The 10,335-nt window shown below is 37.9% G+C and overlaps 1 long non-coding RNA gene across 5 annotated transcripts in view; it reads left to right on the top strand.

The window, feature by feature from the left end:
* The window catches only part of LOC146591690 (uncharacterized), a 73,292-nt gene that overhangs the window by 49,193 nt on the left and 13,764 nt on the right, over nucleotides 1-10,335 (top strand). For all 5 annotated transcript variants that reach the window (XR_014896753.1, XR_014896755.1, XR_014896754.1 and 2 more), the window contains exons 2-3: nucleotides 7,512-7,666; nucleotides 8,638-9,267. This is a non-coding gene — a long non-coding RNA (uncharacterized LOC146591690). The remainder of the gene's footprint in view (nucleotides 1-7,511; nucleotides 7,667-8,637; nucleotides 9,268-10,335) is intronic.

The raw sequence follows: 10,335 nt of genomic DNA, 5'->3' as shown, positions 1-10,335 counted from the left end.
TTTTTTTTCCCTTGATTGTGTTTCTCGGTGACTGACGGGGCTGTTCGTTACCTTAGCAAGGCCCATGATCAGAACAGCTRTGCTGCAGGTATTTGGCTTTTAATGCTGAGCATGTGTGAGTGCAGCTTTAGGGGCTCATTTCCGTGCACCTGTGAGAGGTAGTACCTCTCTGTAACCACAAAATCAGCTCCTGCCTATGCTGTGGCACCGCAGGGCTGCTTTGATTACGGTCCTTCCTTATGCCCTAATGCTCAGCAAACAGTTTATCATTCATTATGTCCTGCATCCAACACATACCATAGTCTTGCATTTCTAGTTATGTCCGTCTCTAAGCAAGGTTCTTCCTATTGCTGATATAAAGTCAAACCCTGCTATTTGGGGAGTCAGTGTACTTGGCAGTTAGTTGTGCACTTGGTTGGGTTTCTGCTTTTATTTCTGTTATTCTTCATCTTTTTTCTTTTTTTTAATAAGAATCATTTAAGGATTGTTTTATGTATACTGTTACCAATATCTTCTATAACCATTGAGCACCAGCAAGTATTTTCCATATGCCTGGAACTGAAGCCATTTTTTTTAAGAAATAAAGAGTCACTGGAGTGAAATTTAAGAACATTATCAATGACTTGGAAGCTCATTTAAAAATTCATTTTCAAGGCCGGATTAAAGAGAAATCTCTGTGGATATATTCACATTTTCATTAAGCACGCTCCCTTGCTGCAGTCTTGGTTAACAGTTATTACACTGTCAAGTTGTTATTTTAAGAATCCATTCAGGGATCTTGAGCTCCAGTAGAAAACCATATGGTCTATCAACACATGCCTTTACGCTCCTCTACAAACTATGTCTTTATCAGCAAAGCACCTCAAATTCTAATGACTACATGTAGGTACAAGCCACACCACCAATTTTTGAACATTACTGAAGTTAATTAGTGATATAGGAGGGCATTTCATTGGCATGGTTGAACAATTCGCTTTTATTACACTTAGGGTGCTTTGATTCTGATTTTTTTTTCCCAATGGAATACTTTCGAACTTTTTTACAAAAACAAACTTGTGTATGTTTATGCTCTAGTTGGAGATAATAGGTCACCAGCTTAGGACAGGGGGCACACAGATTCAAATGCCTGCTCTGCTTCATTTAAGGGACAGCTTTTCAGCTTCCCTCATCTCATTCAGGAAATGGAAGGCTTTCTTTTCTTTTCTTTTTTTTTTTTTTTCTGAGTACACTGCACTGACTACAACTTTGCATAGCTCTCCAGTTATGCAGGATGCATGTGGCAGCTGTGTGTGCTTCTCTTTATCTCCTGGTTGACAACCAACAGCATTCCTGACAGAGGATCTCTTCAACCACAAAATGTCTCTGCAAAAAGTTTTGATTTCTACAAAACACATTTTGACAAAGTTAGATTTAATCAAAGCTGTTTTGACTGATCTTAGCATTCAAAAGCAACACTCAGCACCTTACAGGGTCTGCTCCAGGCTTTCTCAATATCTGTGATTACATACGAGTGCCTAGGAGAATTGGACAAAAATTTTTTTTTTTTTTTTTTTTTTTTTGAAATCTCTGATTTCAAATACAGGAAGTCCATAAAGTAAATGAAGTAAATGAGTCCAAATTTTTCTAATCTGGTGTGTGGGAAGTACAGTTCCATATTTTACTGCACATCTTCCCCATCAGGTTGGCTGTGAGCTGTGTAGCTAATATAATTTTTTATTTGTGAATGTTGATGTTTGATTCTATGTTAAAAAATTAGAGAAAAAGCTACAATAATGTTCATTTTCTGATCTAAGTGGGAAAAAAAGTTGTTTTTTTAATATGTTCCTTCTTTTTCCTTAAATTGGATGGATAACCTCAAATTCATTTTGTGTCATTCATATCCATTGCATCAGTCAACTGGAGCATTAAGATGTTCAATATGAGAATGGTTTTATATAGCCATCCATGTTTCCTTTCATGTATCTTGAAGCATACACTTGAAATCCTATTCCTTCAAAATAATCCCACTGAAGTTAACAGGAGTTGATCTGTGTAATATTAAGAATATATAGAATTCTTTGCAGAACTGTTGCTGTAGTTGGTGTTACATAGGGAATATAATTCTTAAGCATTCAGAGACAGAAGAAAAAACTAATGCAATCTAGACACTTATGTTAAAATACTTCTGGCTAGACACTTATATTAAAATATTTCTTTGAATGATAGAAGACTATTCCTGTCTATATTTTCAGTGTATTTTCGGAACAGATACATAGCCAGCCCATTGGAAACCACTGTGAGTTGTGGTAAACCTTCATCATGGATGTTTTTTGTAGAAAGTAAGGAAATGGCTAGTCTTGTAGCATGGAGAGAAGCATAGAATGAGGTAGCAGTAGAGGCAGAAAAGGGAGAATAAAAAWGGCTGGAAATGTTACGACTGCTGTGGACTTTCTTCTGGACATGTCTAAGCGTAGCAGTACAGCACATTTCACAACCAGCCAGTGATTACATGCACCAATTGTAGTCTCTAGGCAGGGATTACTCATTTCATACATCATTTAGGATTAATTGCAGTCATTCTGCAAAGTCAGTACATACCCTGGATGCAAAATTAGGAGAAGCTGTTTTTGTTTCAAAGTCTTCTGATGTTTCTGTTTCAAAGTATTTCATTTTTCAGTACAGCATCCAGATAGTCCAGCAGTATGCAGTACACTCTCCTCTCTTTTGGAAAATAAAACTTTGTCAAATGAAACTAAATCTTTGACAGTCTCATGCCAGCATACGCTCATGCCCACCCACTTCATGCTGGAAGGCTAAATGAAGTTCAAGGTTTGTAGGCATCATAAAGACAGACTAGTAGAGAAAAACAAGAATATACATTTGAAATATGAGATCTTGTATTCAGACCTCTCAGAAATACTATAGCTCTTTAAATTGGGGGTGGGGAAGTGAAGAGGAGGTTACATACACATATTGTCTCTACAATTACAGAGACAGTCTCCTACTTTTCTGATTAATGAGAAGCACTGGCTCATATGTTCCTTGATGAGGGAACAGAAAAAAAATATTGAAATCAAACCAAGCTTCTCAGTCTGCTATCTGTCCCTCTCTGTGTAAATGTGCCATGCTCATCCCATGTAGCCACATAGGAGACTAGCACAGCACTATAGTCTTGTTACGGGGCATTCTGGATAGAGCTAAAACTTGTAAGAACTTTTACAATATGTAGGATGAGTCTAAGATAGGCTTATAGCATGAGTTTGACCATTTGGGGGGAAATTGTATTGTGCATAGGTCTACTTTGACTAAGTGCTTGATCCTTTTAAATATATTTCTAAGTACATATAAATGACTGAAATATTTTCAATGAAATTTTCAGTATTATGATTCAAAATCATTAAGTTAGTTTCTGTAATAGTATGTTCATAATCACAATATTTCAATACAGGGGAAAAATCTTTAAAGCACTTAATCAGTTCTTAGTTGAGCTAAAGCAATCCTGAGCTTTCCATTTGCCTCTCAACACTTTTCAGATTTAAGGTAATTTCATATCACATTTAACTGTTCATTAAAAAGTCTAATAGAATTTTAAAGGATCTGATTACAATGATTTTCCATTTCTTTCTGGCATGCTTTGGTCTCATAATTGGAAATACTAACAGATGGATAGTCCTTGAAATATAGTTTATGCTTCATAGTTCATGATTTATTAAGTGTGCCAATCAGAATATTTTGATAACATCGGTTATGTCAAGGTCAGTGGAAAACCACAGAAAAAAACTTTGATAGCTACAGAAAATATTATTGAAGTTATACAGAATTTTCTCAGTTTGTGCATGGTATTTGTTTGTTTCTCTGTTTGTATCTCTATTGCGTGCTTGAGCAAGCCATCAGTTAATCCCATTGTGGTTTAAAACTACATCATTTCAGCCTTTCTTGCCAAATTTAGTTAATCAAACCAGACATGAATATCTAGTGTTTTGATGTGCTGCTTTTCTTAGTACGAGTGGATATAAGGAGCTTTGCAATAAGTCTATTATCATTTTTATGACAGAATGTGAAAACTAAGGCAATGAGAATTTCAATGACATATTCAGAGAAACTCATCAGGCCAAGGGCAGATCGAGTGCTGGAACTCAGGTCTCCTGCGTACCACATCTGTGCTTTAGCACTAGCAGAACTCTCTGTACTTCAGTATGCATTTCTGGAAGCATTTGGAAGCATTTGGAAGGGAGACCCAAACAAAAGTCCTTGTATGACTATATAAATGGAGAAGATCTCCAGAAAATTCCCCTTCCCTTGCACATCTTTGCAAAGTCTTTGATAAACAAAGTCATTTCCACTTTTGCACTGGTGCAAAAGAGGCACCAGTGGGGAGCAGGCCGTACTTACTGAAAAACAGTACATGCACTGTATTATGCATCAGATTTAAGGGGATGAGTTTTCCTACCTCCTCTAACTGGATTTAAATTTGTTCCACCTTTATCAATACACRTATTGATGAGATTGACACTCAGAAAGAGAGAAATGTGAGTACCTTAATTTCTGACCCTAGTCCCTATACTCACAATCATTTTACCCACTCTTTCTACACTAAAGAAGATGGATGATATTCAGGGAAGTAGCCTCGGATTTTATGATTAATACTGGCATTTGCAAGATCTTCTTTTCAGACTGTCAAAGTTGAAAAWGAAGCAAGGGATTTCAGGGAAGTACAAAGAGGAGCAGCCCTATATGTCTTTTTGTACCTGCAAAGGTATTTCATAGGGAAGTAAAGATTTTTTTGTTTTGCATACCATCTGGAGAAATGATATATGTGGGTTGTTTATGATAGAAATATACGATGGAAGATTTTGAGAAGGCTTCCTGGTGCACAAGGAACGCTGAGCAATTTGAGAATAATGTAAAGTACAAATGGAGATTTCCAGGTAATGTCTAGAGTACAACCCAACCCAGCAATTCATGGCTATGGAAGAAGACAGTCCTCAGCCCTAGACTCATAGCTACCAAATTGCAAAGCCCATTTGTACGTTACTGAAACACAGGAGCACTTATAAAATAGACCAAAACTTTCTTTGCTGTTTATGTACTGACCCAGCTACAACCTTYCTCCTGCTTTTAAAGCAGTATAATTGTGTAGTCTGAGATGCTACCTTATGAATAGCATTTGATTCATGTTTTTGCAGCCTCACTGCTCATGCTATTGAAGATACAGAATTTGTTTCTGATTTAGATGCAGTATTTCAATTATGATRCAATAACATATATTTCTACAGGGCTTTTCTCTGTTTTCACCTAGATTCTTGTGCTTCAGCATCTTTTTCCATTAGTGTGAGTGAGACAAATTAAAAAGGTTAGAATTGTGAGTGTATGTGTGTGCACACGAGAGAGAGAGTATGGCTGGAGGAGGATGAGTTATACTTTACAGGTAGTTAACAAGGAAAAGGGTTGTTCTAACAATCTATACTTACTAGCTGCTGGCTAAATGCTGTCCTTGTGACTTAATATGGCATTGATATTGCTCATGCTTTGGTATATAATTTTRTGTGTGATGGTCTGGATAAAAATGATAAATAAGTTTTGTGGATAACCCTTCTGAATTTTAAAGCAAATTGCATTGAGCTTGTTGGCTTTCTTTTTGTGATTCACTTATGAATTCCAGAAAATCAGGAAATTATATGCAATATTATGAGGTTTCAGATTCAAGATGTTCCTAAAGTAGCAATCATCCAGGTAGAAGTATACCCGAGCTACAAACTGTTGGAAGCTATGAGAAAATCAAGGGGATTATGCTTTGGCTATTGTCAAAGAATGGGTACTGAGCTAAATGGACCTGACCCAGTACGGTTAGTCTTACATTCTTGTGAACACGTCAAGAGCTTGAAGTTTCTGTTTAAACAATTTGAAAYGTACTGCCCAGAAATGACAAACAGCCCAAGAAATGTGTAAATCACTCAGCAAAAACCTTCCAAAAGCCAAATCAAGAAACCTGTGATCTGCTCACGCACACAGTTTGTGGGAATTAAWGTGTTATTCAACATAGAAATGATTAATTGTAAATTATTCACTTATGCTAAACGTGTACACTCCACCTAGAAAGGAGTGAATCAAATTATTGAGCTCTTTAAATAGCAATGATATGAAGAGAAAATGTRTTTCTTCCCTTTTACTGTAGCTATAAAACTATAGTAGGTATAAAAGCTATAAACCCATTTTGCTTCTTGGTAATAATTGTAATAATTGTACAGTGAGTATCAAAAATAGAATAGTGAAAAAGGGAAAACACTAATTACAATTGTCTTAATCATATGCATTATTTAGTAGATGATCATCAAACTCCYGAAGAATGGAGAGGTAATGTTACTTTCATTTAATCAAGGCAAGTATCTCTTTYGAGACCACACAGCAAGTTAGGGTCAGATCTGAAACAGTATTTATGAGTCCTGGCTCCTAGTCATGCTCAGACTAAGGTGTTTGGCTTTTCTCTACCCCAGTGGTGGCAGAACACCATTGTCCCAGCTACAAGGAGCTATTGCATCTTCACTGGAGGAGGTTCCAGAATATTTTTCTCACCTTTGGCACTACAGTAACAAACAGGATTTGTTAAACAGAACACAGCAAAGTTCGGTAGGAAACAGAGCTAATGGCAGGAGATCACAATGTAAGCATGTGATTTATAAATAGCTGAGAAAGTTTATCTCTTTGGATTTACAAAAACAGGCTGTCATGAAAATAGATTGCTGCTATTGTAATTAGCATGGAGCATGACTTACATGAAGTTAAAGCTGGATTCGTCTTGTGATTATCTATCTGCTTGCAGGCTCCTCTCTCCAAAGCATGTGATCAGCACACAGGATTTATAAAACAAAATAACAAAAGGTCTTGAGAACAATTATTCAGAGATATACACTATAGACTTTCACTAGACCCGGTGGAGTAATAAATGTCTCTGCATTCTGCTTTATTGTCATGAATCTTTTGGTATCTATTTCCTTCTCTTCTGGCTGTGAGATACAATTAGTTCTTGTGAAACTGCATGCCAAACTGCCATGTTTAATGTCTTCAGGATAGAATTTTAAATTGTGCCGGCTTTGAAATTTCTCCTTCACATACACAACATAGTGTGGTAGGGACAGTATTCTTTGTCATCTGATAAATCTTAACACCTATATATAAGGATTTTAAAGTCATAAATGCAATTCTACTTAGAAAAACATAATCTGAAAGCTACCTTTTAAGTTTTCCTATGTATGAAAAGTACATTTTATTTTAAGAATCACATTTTGTTTTAGGAAKCACTTGCTACAATGTAATAGAGAAATTATCTTCCTGATATCTACACYCTCACCTTTACTTAATAAAAAAAAGAGGATGGGGACCCTTTGCATCTCAAATTCCAGTAACTTTCCAGCTTCTATCCTTCCAACTTCTATAACCATGGAGGCCAGGATTTGCCCAATAAAAGTTAGAAATATAGATGCTATTAAATCCAGCGTTTTGAAAAGTGTGTCTTTTTTTTCCCAATACTCTAGGCAAAATGAGAATGTGACAAAAATAAGAATGTTTAACAGCACAGGAGAACTGAACACTGGCCCTCTGCTCTGCTCCCAAGTTCATGCCATTGCCTTTCCTGAAAATCAGCAGTCTTAAATTCTGATCTGGCTGATACGCTTGCCTGACAAATGAGGTAAGTCCCACATGTCAAATTTTGGAAATCAGACCTCTTTAYTCTTCCGTAAGGACTCAGGAAAACTGACTGATATCTTCTTTCTTTGATCACAGCTATGCCCAGGAAAAGACAAGTCTAGAAGGTTTCCTCCTCTTCCTAAGCCTGAGGCAAGAGCAAATAGTTCTGATTTGCTAGTAACAGATAATCTGATTGGAGAACGATTTGAGGGCTTCATGTATTTTTTACTATTTTATTCACTGATTAAAGAGTTTTAGAATGTGGTTTTATTCTCTTCTGTTATCTAACAGGTGCTGGATAGAATTCAAATAAAAAAAAAAATACTGAAAGCCTTTGGCCAAAATCAGAGCTTAATCAGAACCAGAATCCTTTCTGATTCCTCGACTGCTGATTCATACAGTAGTAAGGGATACTGCCTTCAATTAACTGCAATCATCATTTATATCATATCATTTACAATTGAGTTAACTCATTAGAAATAATGGATTACAGAATGAACTTCACAACAGGATAAATATCTCATCTTATGTAAAAATGCAGAGGTGAACTCAAAGCCTTCAGTTCAAGGAGGTAGATGCCAAACATCTTTGTGTGGGTGGAGAAGGCATGCACTGCACTTGCCCRGCACATACCCATTCATGCTGTCCGTGAAGCTTATTTCTCCAAGAGGGATCAGAGCCTGCTGAGGTCCYAGGGGCCATCTTTTCCCAGCTGCAGCACCCTGTGTGGCTCTGCTCTCCATACTGCCCAACATCATCTCAGGAAAGGAAATGACCCAAACTTTTTTGAATCTGTTGATTGAACTGTTTATTTCCTAAACATTATCAGATTTTAAAAGATTTGTTTTGGCAAATAATGACTTTTCCTGATTTCCTGCTGAGTAAAGTTACGCTAGCTCAAATTACTTGTCAAAGATTTATTTTTTAGTAGATGTTAAATATCAAGCCTTTTTTTTTCTTCTTTCACTGTAGGTTCAACAAAATCAGCCCACACTGAAGGTTTACATCAGGCCTTCATAGTGCAGGATCATGTTTCTAATTTATCTTCAAAACTTCTTCGAGTAGGTCTCATTAAAGAAGAGAGACACTCTGCTTCGGAATCGGTTCCCTGATATAAGCATGCTGGCAGGCAGCATTAAATTCCCTTGCCTGGAGAAAGCCCACCCCATACCTTGCTTCAGCCTCCATCTGGTCTGTTGGCCTGCCTCCTTCTCACTCCCTTCATACAAGACATACCTTCCAGGGCAAGGCCTGCAAGTCCATCCATGTCTCATGTAGGTTTGGTAGGAAGCAAAATCACCTGCTTTGTTAGTTTGACTAACTGCAATATGACAATATGAAGGAGACTTGATGGGAATAGCTACTTCTACCTTGTACCAGACAGCACTTCCTGAAAAGCTCTGACTTCACACTGTGGTGGAAATGCAGAGCTGGTTGCCTGTGCTGCTGTGAGTGAGAGAGGCATGCTGCTGTGAAGGAGMCCTCAGGGAGCAGAGAGGATGGACTCTGTGCAAGAAAAGGACCTGAAGTTGTACTTGCCCTAGTTTTGGCACCTCAGGAGCACACAGGAGAGATGGAGGCTTGAGGTCCTTCACACTACAGGTAAGAGTGGTCTGCATAGCTGCTTTAAGGGTGAACTGAGGGAGGTCCCAGAGCAAGCAGCAAGGATACTTCTGCAGAACAAGCATTGTAACTGTTTTAACCTGAGAACCATCCTGCCCAGCACTGTGGGTGTAGTCAGTGGACATTCACTTATTAAGTATTTCATCTTAATCCTCCTAACCAAGTGACACTGATGCACATTATCAACTGAATGGAAGTGAATCTGTTTGGTGGTTCACTATCAGAAATCTTTCATTAACTTAGCCCTTCAAAAACTAAATACTGTTTAACAATGAATGTGTTTTCTCCCATAGTTTATAATCCTTAAYTTGTCTCACTAGCGGATAATTCCCATCTTAACTAAACAGCTGTTTATGTGACATTTTTATTTCAAGCAATAACACTATAAAACTCTGACCACATGATTCCAGAAGTGTTGTGATGGGGTAGATGGCAGTGCTCATCGGCTATAAAAAGTGCTAGAACTACTAAAGAGAGACTTGTGAGATTAACACATCACTTTCTCGTACTTACTAAGCTAGTTTCAGCTAGTCTGTATGGCCAGTTCATGGACTTTTTCCCAGTCTTAGGTTGTGCTGGTGATGATGGTGAGTGATTAAACCATAGAGATAAGTGCCAGGATGGCTCACTATGTATTAGTGCATCCAAGAAGTACCAGGGAGGATTTCACTGTGATGCAAGGATGTGGGCCATGCAGTGGGCTGTGTGGAAACTGCTTAAAATCACAGAGTCACCGAATAGTTGAGGTTGGAAGGGACCTCTGGAGATTAACTAGTCCAGCCCCATGCTTACCAACATTGCAGACCATGCTTACCTAAGTGTGGAGGGCCTCAAGCCTCCATCTATCCCATGTGCTCTTGCGATGCCAAAGTCAGAGTAAGCATAACTTCAGGTCTTTTCTTGCAGAGTCCATCCTCTCTGCTCAAGCAGGGTCACTTTGAGCACCTTGCCCAGGACTGTGCTCAGATGGCTTTTGAGGATGGAGGAGACTCTACAACCTCTTTGGGCAACTTGTTCCAGTGCAACTGTTCTTAGTTGCCTTCACAG

Source organism: Rhea americana, unplaced genomic scaffold, assembly GCF_003343005.1.
Source record: "Rhea americana isolate MKP2758 unplaced genomic scaffold, rheAme1 scaffold_363, whole genome shotgun sequence".
Classification (NCBI taxonomy): domain Eukaryota; kingdom Metazoa; phylum Chordata; class Aves; order Rheiformes; family Rheidae; genus Rhea; species Rhea americana.
The sequence above is the reverse complement of the archived record's forward strand: the minus strand, read 5'-3'. Positions and strand labels throughout refer to the sequence as shown.